Here is a 12337-nt window from a genome sequence, read left to right on the forward strand (position 1 = left end):
AAAAAGGTCCTGAATTTTGCTCATAAAAGCCAAAATCAAAACTTTCAACTAACTTTTCCTATAGAGTGATCTTAGCCATCATTGAGCTGCTTCAACAATTAAACAGTTAAAAATAATAAAATAAAACCTAGATTATAAAACCAAAAACCATAATGATTATGTTTAAAATTCATAACTAACAACACTGAAATGGAAAAAAATCTTACTAATGTATTATCACATCAATATCTCTTTTCTTCCTCTCTAATCCAACAACTTCAACAGCATCAATACCAGATAAACACCCAATCATATCTAACAGAAAATAAAACAAACATGACTTATAAAACCATAAAGGGTTAAAGCATATCAGGATTTTTCAAAAAAATACAATAGTGGAACTAGAATTAATTAAATCTGACAAAATCCTATTATCATTGATTCGAGAATCCAATAATTCAAGACTAATAAATTGGAAACCATAGTGATCAATCTTTGCTCCACCCTTTTCTGCTATCCGCATCGATGTCATGAGCAAGAAAATAATCTTGTAATCATTCATAACTGGCTGATATTGACCAGTACTCTGCACCACTTTGAAATTCTTCATATAAAAAATACACCCTTCAATCAACAGGTGCCTAAACTTATTCACTTGATTTTTTCTAATCATTGCATGCATCAAATTTTCCTATAAACATTAAAATTAAATAAATTATGAACTGTCTTGATTTTTTCTAATCATTGCATGCATCAAATTTCTTTATAAACATTAAAACTAAACAAATTACGAACTGTCTGAAAAGAAGAAGAAAATTAGAACTCATTAACTAATAAGGAAATCATATTGAAACATCACCTTCTTGTCAATTAAAATCATATCCAAGCTAATCAAGTCAGAATTATTTTTGAGATTGACAGATTCCCAATACGCATATTCTAACCCTTATTGTCCAATCTTCTCTTGTACCATCAAGCTCATTCAGCAAACAATACCCCATGGTAAATGAGTCCTTATGTCAAGTGTTGGTGCAAAAATCCGCCTGCGCCGGAGAAGCTGGAGTTGAGGAAGCCGCGGTCGCCGTCGGGACCTGCAAGGAAAGTCTAAACCGGAGGTGGGGTTGCTCCGGCAAGACCCTCCGACGCTCAAGTCAGTTCTCTGCCTCAACAAGAATGGAGTGCTCGAACAAAGAATTTAGCAGAGTTTTTAGATAAGGCAAAAGAGCTTAAAAAATAACGTATCTGAGTCCCCCCCTTTTATAGGCGGGGGAGGCAACGGACTAATGGCGACGTGTGTAACCGCCTGGTAGTGGGCCGCCCACGGTCAGGGGAATTGATTGCGAAAGATAATGGAGCAGACACGTGGGCATCACCTCGACTTGCCACGTGGAATCCGTTATGAGGGGTGGAGCAGCGTCCGTCGTCAGAAGAATCGCATGGTATCCGTCGCAGGAGGTGGAGCAGGTTTGTGGCCGTTACTGTGGCCTGCCAGAGGGATAATGGAGCTGTACGGAGTCCGCCACAGGAAGTGGAGCAGGGCGGCTATGGCTGCTGCGGCTTGTCAGGGAATGATGATACTGCGTGGAGTCCGTCACAGGAGGTGGAGCAGGGTCGCGGCCGTTTTGAGGTCCTGTCAGGGGGCGTGGATCTGTCGATTGAAGCTCGGCAATGGTCGGAGCCGTCGTGAGCGGAGCCCGGCTCCCGTAGGAGTCCGGGCGGAGCGGTGCTGATGGCGGCAGAGCCCGGCTCCCGTAGGAGTCTGGGCGGAGCTGTGCTGATGTCGTCGGTGGAGCCCGGCTCCCGTAGGAGTCCGGGCGGAGCTGCGCTGCAAACAAAGTCAAGGGTGAAGTCCGGCCCTGATAGGAGTCCGGATTGAGCTTACCCGCAATTGATATTGAGAGCGGAGCCCCGACTCCCGTAGGAGCCCGGGCGGAGCTGTTTTGATGTTGGCGGCGGAGTCCGGCTCCCGTAGGAGTCCGGGCGGAGCTGTACTTGCTGATGGCGGTGGAGCCCGGCTCCCGTAGGAGTCCGGGCAGAGCTGCACTTGCTGATGGCGGTGGAGCCCGGCTCCCGTAGGAGTCCGGGCGGAGCTGCACTTGCTGATGGCGATGGAGCCCGACTCCCGTAGGAGTCCGGGCGGAGCTGTGCTGATGTCGTCGGTGGAGCCCGGCTCCCGTAGGAGTCCGGGCAGAGCTGTGCTGCAAACAAAGTCAAGGGTGAAGTCCGGCTCTGATAAGAGTCCGGATTGAGCTTACCAGCAGTTGATACTGAGAGCGGGGTCCGGCTCCCGTGGGAGTCCGGGCGGAGCTGTTCTTGTTGATGGCGGTAGAGCCCAGCTACCGTAGGAGTCCGGGCGGAGCTGCACTTGCTGATGGCGGTAGAGCCCGGCTCCCGTAGGAGTCCGGGCGGAGCTGTAGGAGTCCGGGCGGAGCTGCACTTGCTGATGGCAGTTCCGCCGTGGGTTCCGGCTGTGGATATTTTATACCCAACACCAGTCCCCCTACATCCGAGTTTTGAATTTCAAACGAAGGAAGTACACAGAAGTACAGCCGGAACCGTCCCTTCGAATCCCGCGCCCTGCCGCTCCCAGATATTTCGACATTAAATGAGCGCGTGCCGGAGTCTTTTCGAATTGGGGTGGTACGAGGGGACGCTTCGAAGACCCCGCAGGTACGCTGGCCTAGGTATGGTGCAATTATGGCCCTGCCAACCGCCAGCCGCCTTCAGCCGTCTGCCATGGGGAGTGGGACACGTGTCGGATGCGGACTGGCCTGGGGGGATTCGAGATCATTATGGCGCCGGATCCCAGTGTCTATTTAAACCCGTCCTCCCCCCTTTCAGGCGTCCCACTCCGCTTCTGATTTCTTGCCGGCGTCTGTCATCTCCCCGAGAGTCTGCTCTAGCGAACGCCCTCTCGAGCCGTAGGCGCCTTTCGCTTCTCGCTCCCCAGGCCCCCAGAGCAAGATAGGTTAGTGCCCACCTTCTCCTTCTTACCGCTTAGGGTCCTCTCCTCCTTCCACTTCTTTCGTGTCCTCTCCTGAGTTGACTTCCGGCGTCCCCCTCCTTTCTCGGCTTGCTTTTCTAGGGCCCTTTAGGTTTTCCCCCAAAGAAAAATGTCTTCCGATTCTTCTGCCCCCGTAAGTTCTGGGAGTTCTTCTGCTTCAAACCCCCAGGCCCCTGTCTCTGCGGACGAACCCGCGTTTGGGGCAGGGGCTCGCCCGGTCTTCGCACCGGGCGCCATTCCTTGTTCGTCGACTCCGGACGAACTTCTCCTGATAAGGGCTCGGTACGGGGTCCCTTCAGAGTACGATCTGGAGCTTCCTGGCCCCTCCGACCAGGCCAGCGCTCCCCCTCCTGGTCGCTTTTGTTTGTACCAGGAGGCATTCTGTGCCGGACTCCGGCTTCCGCTTCCAGCTTTTGTTGCCACCTTCTTTCGTTTCTTAGACATTTCTCTCGCTTCTGTCGCCCCGAATTCCTTTAGGTTTTTGATAGGGTTTCTCTCCCTCTGTCACATAGCCGAGGTACAGCCTTCCCTCTCCCTGTTCAGACATTTCTACACTTTCAAACGCCATCCTTCAGCGAAGGATTGGTGGTACTTCTCCCCCCAGTTCGGTAAGAAGGGGTTGCTGAAGGGCGCCCCTTCTTCGATTCACAACTGGAAGGGGAAATTTCTCTTCATTTACTGCCCGACCCTGGAATTGGGCCTGCCCCCTTGGGGGTCTCTGAGGGATTCCGTCCGCCGGGCTCCCAGCCTGGGAGAGGACGACCTTCAGGCCGCCCAGAAGCTCCTGAGTTACCCCGCTCCTTCCCTTCCGAACCTACTGAGGGAGCAGCTTCTCTTCAACATCGGCCTGAGCCCTCAGGATCCAGCAAGTACACGTCTTTCCTTTTCTTGTCTTCTTCTTCTTTCTCTTTCTTTCTCTCTCCTTTTTCCTCTTTTTTCTTTCTTCTTCTTTTCTTCTTCTTCTTCTTTTTTCTCTTTTTTTTTTTTTTTGGACTGATTGGTGCCGCTTTTTCCTTCTTCTTTTCTTCTCCTCCTCTCTCTTTTTTTTTTTTTTTTTTTTTTTTTAGTAATGGACGCCGAAGCCACACGGATGCTCGCCAAGGCCATGAGAGCCCAGAAAAGGAAGGGCGCGGCGACTTCTGGCTCGGCGAAGAGGGCCAGGATGGAGGAGACGAGCTTGGCCGCGCCCGTCCAGGCGACCCCCGGCAATCGACATTCCTTCGGATGCTGAGCCAGCGGCCCCCCGGGCTCCCTCAGGGAGCCCACCGACTGGGGTCCCCATTCCGGAGGTCCGCCCCGCGGGGGTGCCTGCCGCGGGGAGGAGGAGAAAATCGGTGGCCCGCAGGCCGAGCAGCCACCGAGCCGCTGCAGACGAGTCCGTCTGCTCCGAGGGGGGATCGGAGAACCCCTTCAACAACAAGGCCCTGATCCGTCGGCTGCTCGACGGTTGTATTCTGCCCGATGTCGTGGAGAGGATCGACCGTGCCGATCCCGAGCAACGGGCCTGGGACACCTTGGGGTCCTTCCTTGAGGTAAGCGGATTTTTATTTGCTCAGTTGCTCGGTCTTTGTTGTAATTCTCCATTTGTCCTTGCAGATCGGGCACCAGCTCTTCGCCTATGTCGAGGCGTCGGGCCGCACGAGAAGGGATCTTCTTCGGGTGGAGGAGCGCTGCCAAGACGAGGTTGCTCGTCTTCAAGCGAAGACGGCCGAGGTGGCCGCCCTCCGGGAGGCCCTGGAGAGAGAGAGACAAGACCGGGAAGAGGAAAGACGAATCCGGGAGGAGGAGAGGCGAAGCCTGGAGGAGTCGGCAAGGAAGGCGGAGGCTGAGGTCGCCCATCTGGCCGAGCAAACTCCGGTTCTGGTTTCGAAGGCCAGGACCCTTGCGGTGGAGGAGTTCAAGGCCTCCGCGGAGATGAGGGAGCTGAACGTCCAGTTCGGCCTGGAGGCGTTCACCAAGGGGTTCGAGCTCTGTCGAGAGAGGGTGGCCTGTAGATACCCCGACCTTGAACTCGGCTTTCTGGAGGAGTCTGACGATGAGGCCGCCCCTTCGTCTGCCGCTGCCGCAGTCGCACCCCCCACGCCGGGCTCTCCACCCCCTGCCCCCGAGGTCTGAGACCTCCAACCTTGTATCTTTCTTTTGTCGCCATATTTCCTTTCCGCTTGTCTTCAAAATTAATCAATAAAGTCGAACTTCTTATTGTGGATGGCCTTTCCTTCCCCCTGCTTCTTCTTTTCTGCCTTTCTTCTTGTAAAGAGTTGGTCTCTGACGTTTGCATCTTCCGATGGCAGTGTCCTGCCGAAGCACTTCCCTTGCCCCTGGGGGTCCCGCTGAAGTCAACTATCCAACAGCTAAAAAAGGAGGTCCTCCACCTGACGATGAAGTTGAAAAAGTCGGAGGGCGAGCTCTGCCAAGCGAAAAAATGCTACTCCGAGGCCGCCGCTGAGGCCGCCCACTTCAGGAGTCTTCAAGTGAAGGCAATCATGGACTACAGCCGGAGGAAGGCGAACTTTGCGAAGGAGCTCGAAGAATGCACGAAGAGCGCCAGCGACCGAACTTGGGCTCAAGAAGCCAGGATCAGCGCCCTTAAAGTGGAGCTGTCGGCTGCTAAGAGGAGGATCGGCCAGCTGGAAGGAAACTCATCCCGGCTCACAGCGCGGGATGAGCAGATATGGTCACAAAAAGTTTCCGACCTCCAGGGGCAGCTTCAAGACGCTGAGATGAGCCACGATGTGCAGCGGGGCAGCTGGCGCCGACAGGTAGAGGAGCACAAGGGGAGATTCCGTCGAGCGGCGGATGAGGTAGTCCGTCTCCAGAGGCAGTTGGTTACTAGGGCGCAGCTTGCTAACGCCCAAGATAACGAAGAGCTCCAAGCCTTGAGAGGCTCTGTCGAAGGGATTTCTGTCTCCCTTGGGGAGAAGACAGCTGAGCTTCAACAAGTAAAAATCCAAATGGGACTTGAGCGGAAGGCCGTCGCGGACGCAGAGGCGGAGTCCGAAGTTTTGCGGAAGTGGCATCGGGAAGTGGAGGCTGAGAGCCGGCGACTTCGTCAGGCGCTCCAGGATATGCTGCAAAAGAAGGAAGAACTAGAGGAAACGGTGGAGACCCTGAGGCAGTCCTGGTCGGGGAATGGAGGTGATCACCCTATGTTAGAGGGAGCAGGACCTCCTTAGAGTTCTTTTGTAGTCACCCCTTTTTTGTAGCTGCCCCCCTTTTCTTTTCTTGTCGTTTTGTCCCTCTTTTTCTGGCCGTCCTGGCCCTGTAGTACATATATCGGAAATGAGAAAAAAGCATTTTGTGTTACCTTGTCCGTGCGTAGCACCAATATTGTCGTTCGTTGACCCTTTCTCGTTGTTTGGCTTAGAGGTCGTCGTGGGAAAGAGCTCTTCCCTTCCATCTGATCTCGTCATGTGGCCGAGCCTCGCCACCGTTTTTAACCCTTGCTGGCGAAGCGGCGGATGGAGCCCGGCTTTCTTAGGAGCCCGGGCGAAGTCTTTCTTGGGGACGGAACCCGGCTCCCGTAGGAGTCCGGGTGAAGTTTACCGTGGCGGTGGAACCCGGCTCCCGTAGGAGTCCGGGTGAAGCTTTCCTGGCGGCGGAACCTGGCTCCCGTAGGAGTCCGGGTGAAGCTTTACCTTGGCGGCGAAACCCGGCTCCCGTAGGAGTCCGGGTGAAGCTTTACCTTGGCGGCGAAATCCGGCTCCCGTAGGAGTCCGAGTGAAGCTTTACCTGGCGGTGGAACCCAGCTCCCGTAGGAGTCCGGGCGAAGCTTTACCTTGGCGGCGGAACCCGGCTCCCGTAGGAGTCCGGGCGAAGCTTTACCTGGCGGTGGAACCCGGCTCCCGTAGGAGTCTGGGTGAAGCTTTACCTTGGCGGCGAAACCCGGCTCCCGTAGGAGTCCGGGTGAAGCTTTACCTGGCGGCGGAACCCGGCTCCCGTAGGAGTCCGGGCGAAGCTTTACCTTGGCGGTGGAACCCGGCTCCCGTAGGAGTCCGGGTGAAGCTTTACCTGGCGGCGGAACCCGGCTCCCGTAGGAGTTCGGGCGGAGTTTACCTTGGCGGCGGAACCCGGCTCCCGTAGGAGTCCGGGTGAAGCTTTACCTTGGCGGCGGAACCCGGCTCCCGTAGGAGTCCGGGTGAAGCTTTACCTTGACAGCGAAACCCGGCTCCCGTAGGAGTCTGGGTGAAGCTTTACCTTGGCGGCGAAATCCGGCTCCCGTAGGAGTCCGGGTGAAGCTTTACCTGGCGGCGGAACCCGGCTCCCGTAGGAGTCCGGGCGGAGTTTACCTTGGCGGCGGAACCCGGCTCCCGTAGGAGTCCGGGTCTTCCATTTTGCTTGAGTCAGCGCGAGGTTCTCGTTATCAGCCTGGCTTGTGGGGGCGCGTTAGGGCGCTGTAAGGCCTCTCCCCCCTCCGGTCTAAAAGAACCGGGCCTTCAACTTTGCTCATACCAGGATGAGGTTCTCCTCCTGTTCCTAACATGGCTATGGGGGCACATTAGGGCGTTGCAAGGCCTCTCCCCCCATCCGGTCTAAAAGAACCGGGCCTTTGACTTTGCTCAAGTTAGGGCGAGGTTTTCCTCCTGTCCCTAACAGGGCTGTGGGGGCACATTAGGGCGTTGTAAGGCCTCTCCTCCCATCCGGTCTAAAAGAACCGGGCCTTTGACTTTGCTCAAGTTAGGGCGAGGTTTTCCTCCTGTCCCTAACAGGGCTGTGGGGCACATTAGGCGTTGTAAGGCCTCTCCCCCCATCCGGTCTAAAAGAACCGGGCCTTTGACTTTGCTCAAGTTAGGGCGAGGTTTTCCTCCTGTCCCTAACAGGGCTGTGGGGGCACATTAGGGCGTTGTAAGGCCTCTCCCCCCATCCGGTCTAAAAGAATCGGACCTTTGACTTTGCTCATGTCAGGACGAGGTTCTCCTCCTGTTCCTGACATGGCCGTTGTTTTTTGGAGAGGTCATATCCAGTCATAATACATCCGCGTTAAGCAGGAGGAGTGCGTTAGCTAGAAAGAAAAGTAGATTCAAAACGAAACAGTAAGCAATACATTTACAGTTCTCCCGCTCCTCCTTGAGGCCCTCCGGCGATGGAGTCGATGGTCCCGATAGGAGGCCGGTCCCCGGGCTGCTCCTCCCTCTTCTGCGGTTCGGGCGGTGGGAGGGCTCTTGGCCGGTCTCCTCTACCCTCAGGCCTGCGGCGGATGAATCTGTCGAGCCGACCTCGCCGGATGAGCTCCTCGATTTCATCCTGGAGCTGGATGCACTCTTCGGTGTCGTGGCCGTGGTCGCGGTGGTAGAGGCAGAACTTGTTGGGGTTGTGCTTCCCGGGGTGCGTGCGCATCCTCTCCGACCTAGGGATCAGCTCTCTGACCTCCATCAGTACCTGGGTCTTCGAGGCGTTGAGGGGGCGTAGCTGCGGAACTTCCCTGGCGGGGAACCCCGCCGAAACCTGTTGTCCGGGCTTCTCTGCCTGCGTGCCCGGGGTGGAGTATGGGCGCGCTTGTGCCCAGGAGGGGATCGGGAGCGAGGCCGAACTTCCCTTGGCCTCTTCTCAACTGCGGGCTTGCCAGAATCTCCCGCCTGACGCTCTCTCGCAGTCTCTTCATCCTTCATTTTGAAGGCCTCTTCCGCTCGGGCGTATCCTTCAGCCCGAGCCAGTAGATCAGCAAAATCCCTGGGGTACTTCTTCTCCAGGGAGTACAAGAGATCATTCTTCTGAAGGCCACCTTTCAGGGCGGCCATGGCAACCGACTGGTCCAAGTTCCGGACCTCCAACGCCGCGATGTTGAAGCGGTTGATGTAGGCCCGTATGGACTCCCCTTCCCTCTGCTTGATGTTGATAAGGGACTCCGAACCTTTCCGGGGACGTCGGCTGCTGACAAAATGGGCCACGAATTGGTGGCTCATTTGGTCGAAGGAGAAGATGGTACCCGACTTCAGTGTCGAGTACCAGTTTCTTGCTGCTCCCTTCAAAGTAGACGGGAAAGCCCGACACAAGATGGCGTCGGGGGCACCATGAAGCAGCATCATTGTTCGGAAGGCCTCCAGGTGGTCCACCGGGTCCGACGTCCCGTCGTAGCTTTCAAACTGGGAGAGCTTGAAATTCGGCGGGATCGGTTCCTGCATAATCATTTGGGAGAAGGGAGGGTCAGTGCAGATATCCTCACCATAAGCGGGAGGCGCATGGCGGAGTTCTTCGATCCGCCGGTTCATCTCCTGGAATCTCCGATCCAGGAAATCCTCTCGACTTCGAGTCTCGAGGGTTCTTTGGCAGAACGGGGGCAGGGATCTCCCAGGGGTGGAGTCGTGGTCCGACTGAGGGCTCTCCACCCTTGGATTCGCCTTCTCGGGAAGGACGGGGCGGCTAGCCCAGGTGGCCCGCCCCACCGTCGGGTTCTGGCATTCCGGAGATGCCCCTTCCGGATGCGCTGACGCCTGCGGCGGCTACTGCTGCATCGCCTGTACGGCCTCGACGAGGCCCTTGACCTGCTGCGCCAGCAAGTCAAACTGCTCCGCGCCGACCGCCGTCGCCGGAGGGGGAGGAGGAGCTGGCTGAGAAACGGGAGGGGAGGCCGGAGCCTGAGATCTGGCCGCGGAGGCCGTGGACCGCCGGGTGGATGCCCTGCGTGGAGGCATCGGGTGTCGATCTCGCGGGGGAGGATTAGAAGTAGATGACGAAGAGATGGCCGGAGGTGGCTCCGTTGAGCGCTCCTTCAAGAACAAGGGTGCTGCGAAGACACAGGCCCTTTCTCTAGCGCCAATCCTGTTGGTGCAAAAATCTGCCTGCGTCGGAGAAGCTGGAGTTGAGGAAGCCGCGGTCGCCGCCGGGACCTGCAAGGGAAGTCTAAACCGGAGGTGGGGTTGCTCCGGCAAGACCCTCCGACGCTCAAGTCAGTTCTCTGCCTCAACAAGAATGGAGTGCTCGAACGGAGAATTTAGCAGAGTTTTTAGATAAGGCAAAAGAGCTTAAAAAATAACGTATCTGAGTCCCCCCCTTTTATAGGTGGGGGAGGCAACGGACTGATGGCGACGTGTGTAACCGCCTGGTAGTGGGCCGCCCACGGTCAGGGGAATTGATTGCGAAAGATAATGGAGCAGACACGTGGGCATCACCTCGACTTGCCACGTGGAATCCGTTATGAGGGGTGGAGCAGCGTCCATCGTCAGGAGAATCGCATGGTATCCGTTGTAGGAGGTGGAGAAGGTTCGTGGCCGTTACTGTGGCCTGCCAGAGGGATAATGGAGCTGTGCGGAGTCCGCCACAGGAAGTGGAGCAGGGCGGCTATGGCTGCTGCGGCTTGTCAGGGAATGATGATACTGCGTGGAGTCCGCCACAGGAGGTGGAGCAGGGTCGCGGCCGTTTTGAGGTCCTGTCAGGGGGCGTGGATCTGTCGATTGAAGCTCGGCAATGGTCGGAGCTGTCGTGAGCGGAGCCCGGCTCCCGTAGGAGTCCGGGCGGAGCTGTGCTGATGGCGGCAAAGCCCGGCTACCGTAGGAGTCCGGGCGGAGCTGTGCTGATGTCGTCGGTGGAGCCCGGCTCCCGTAGGAGTCCGGGCGGAGCTGCGCTGCAAACAAAGTCAAGGGTGAAGTTCGGCCCTGATAGGAGTCCGGATTGAGCTTACCCGCAATTGATATTGAGAGTGGAGCCCGACTCCCGTAGGAGCCCGGGCGGAGCTGTTTTGATGTTGGCGGTGGAGTCCGGCTCCCGTAGGAGTCCGGGCGGAGCTGTACTTGCTGATGGCGGTGGAGCCCGGCTCCCGTAGGAGTCTGGGCGGAGCTGCACTTGCTGATGGCGGTGGAGCCCGGCTCCCGTAGGAGTCCGGGCGGAGCTGCACTTGCTGATGGCGATGGAGCCCGGCTCCCGTAGGAGTCTGGGCGGAGCTGTGCTGATGTCGTCGGTGGAGCCCGGCTCCCGTAGGAGTCCGGGCGGAGCTGCGCTGCAAACAAAATCAAGGGTGAAGTCCGGCTCTGATAAGAGTCTGGATTGAGCTTACCAGCAGTTGATACTGAGAGCGGGGCCCGGCTCCCGTGGGAGTCCGGGCGGAGCTGTTCTTGTTGATGGCGGTAGAGCCCGGCTCCCGTAGGAGTCCGGGTGGAGCTGCACTTGCTGATGGCGGTGGAGCCCGGCTCCCGTAGGAGTCCGGGCGGAGCTGCACTTGCTGATGGCGGTGGAGCCCGGCTCCCGTAGGAGTCCGGGCGGAGCTGCACTTGCTGATGGCGGTTCCGCCGTGGGTTCCGGCTGTGGGTATTTTATACCCAACATCAAGAATGAGGCTTGATTGGAGAGGAATATCACAACAGATAGAGCAAGAGATAATATATATCATCCTCCATAACTGACCTTCATTCAATTGAAGTACTCATAATAGAAGAAAGAATGCCAGATTCAACTCCCATGAAAAAAAGAGAAACCAAACAACGACTCTCAATAAATCCCCTGCAAGATGAACAGCTAAAAGAGAGACCTATCTATTATTATGAGAAATTATTATCAATATTCATCATCTACCTCTTTCCAACAATCAATATAAGAGTAAATGGTAGAAACAAAATTATTATGAGAGAAGGTAATTAGAAGCAAAATTAATATGGGGGAGGCAAATTTAAGCTTATTTTTGGTGGAAACTGGAAAGCCTCAAAATTCTGCAAAAGAAGAAAATAGAATCCTTACCTTGAGAGAGTCCCTCACAAAGAAACCATACTTTCTCTTTGTTCCACCTTTATATATATATCTATATATATATATAGATTGGTCTCGGTGATTGGGTAAGGAGCAGGGGGAAGGTCGGATTCGATGAGGATGGGAGAGTGAGAGGGCATAAAAGGGGGAGTGTGAGTATTTTTTTTATTGATTCCTTTTGGCATCATTGCAACAAAATAAAATGATGTGGCATCAAGGAGGGGTGAAGCACCCTCGGGGCACAATGAGTGGATTATAGTTGAGGTCCTAACAACTTGATCTAAATCAACTCGGCTTGCAATTGATCCATTAACCCATTTAGTTTCATGGGGTGGTTTAATTTTAGTTCTTATTGTATGAGTAGTTTGTTTTGTAGGGTTTTTGGACTATTTATGCTACAACTTATCTTAAAATTTATTTTGTTATAAAAAGTAACTAAATTTATTAACAATTAAATGGATTTACAACCCAAGTTTTAAAAGAAGTTGTTCTCTAGGAAAATAGAGAATCACCTAGGTCAGATTGTTCAGGATGCCGGACAGTGTCGCCTAATCAGTTTTATTCCATCTTGTTAATTTCTCTTTTCTCTAATATTTTCTTTCTAATTGATTAATGAATTCAGTGAAGAGTCTGAGCCTTATCCCTTTGAATCTGAATTGACCCAATAGAGAGACTTCGAAC

The sequence above is a fragment of the Elaeis guineensis genome, chromosome 3 (genome assembly GCF_000442705.2).
Source record: "Elaeis guineensis isolate ETL-2024a chromosome 3, EG11, whole genome shotgun sequence".
NCBI classification, from domain to species: Eukaryota; Viridiplantae; Streptophyta; class Magnoliopsida; order Arecales; family Arecaceae; genus Elaeis; species Elaeis guineensis.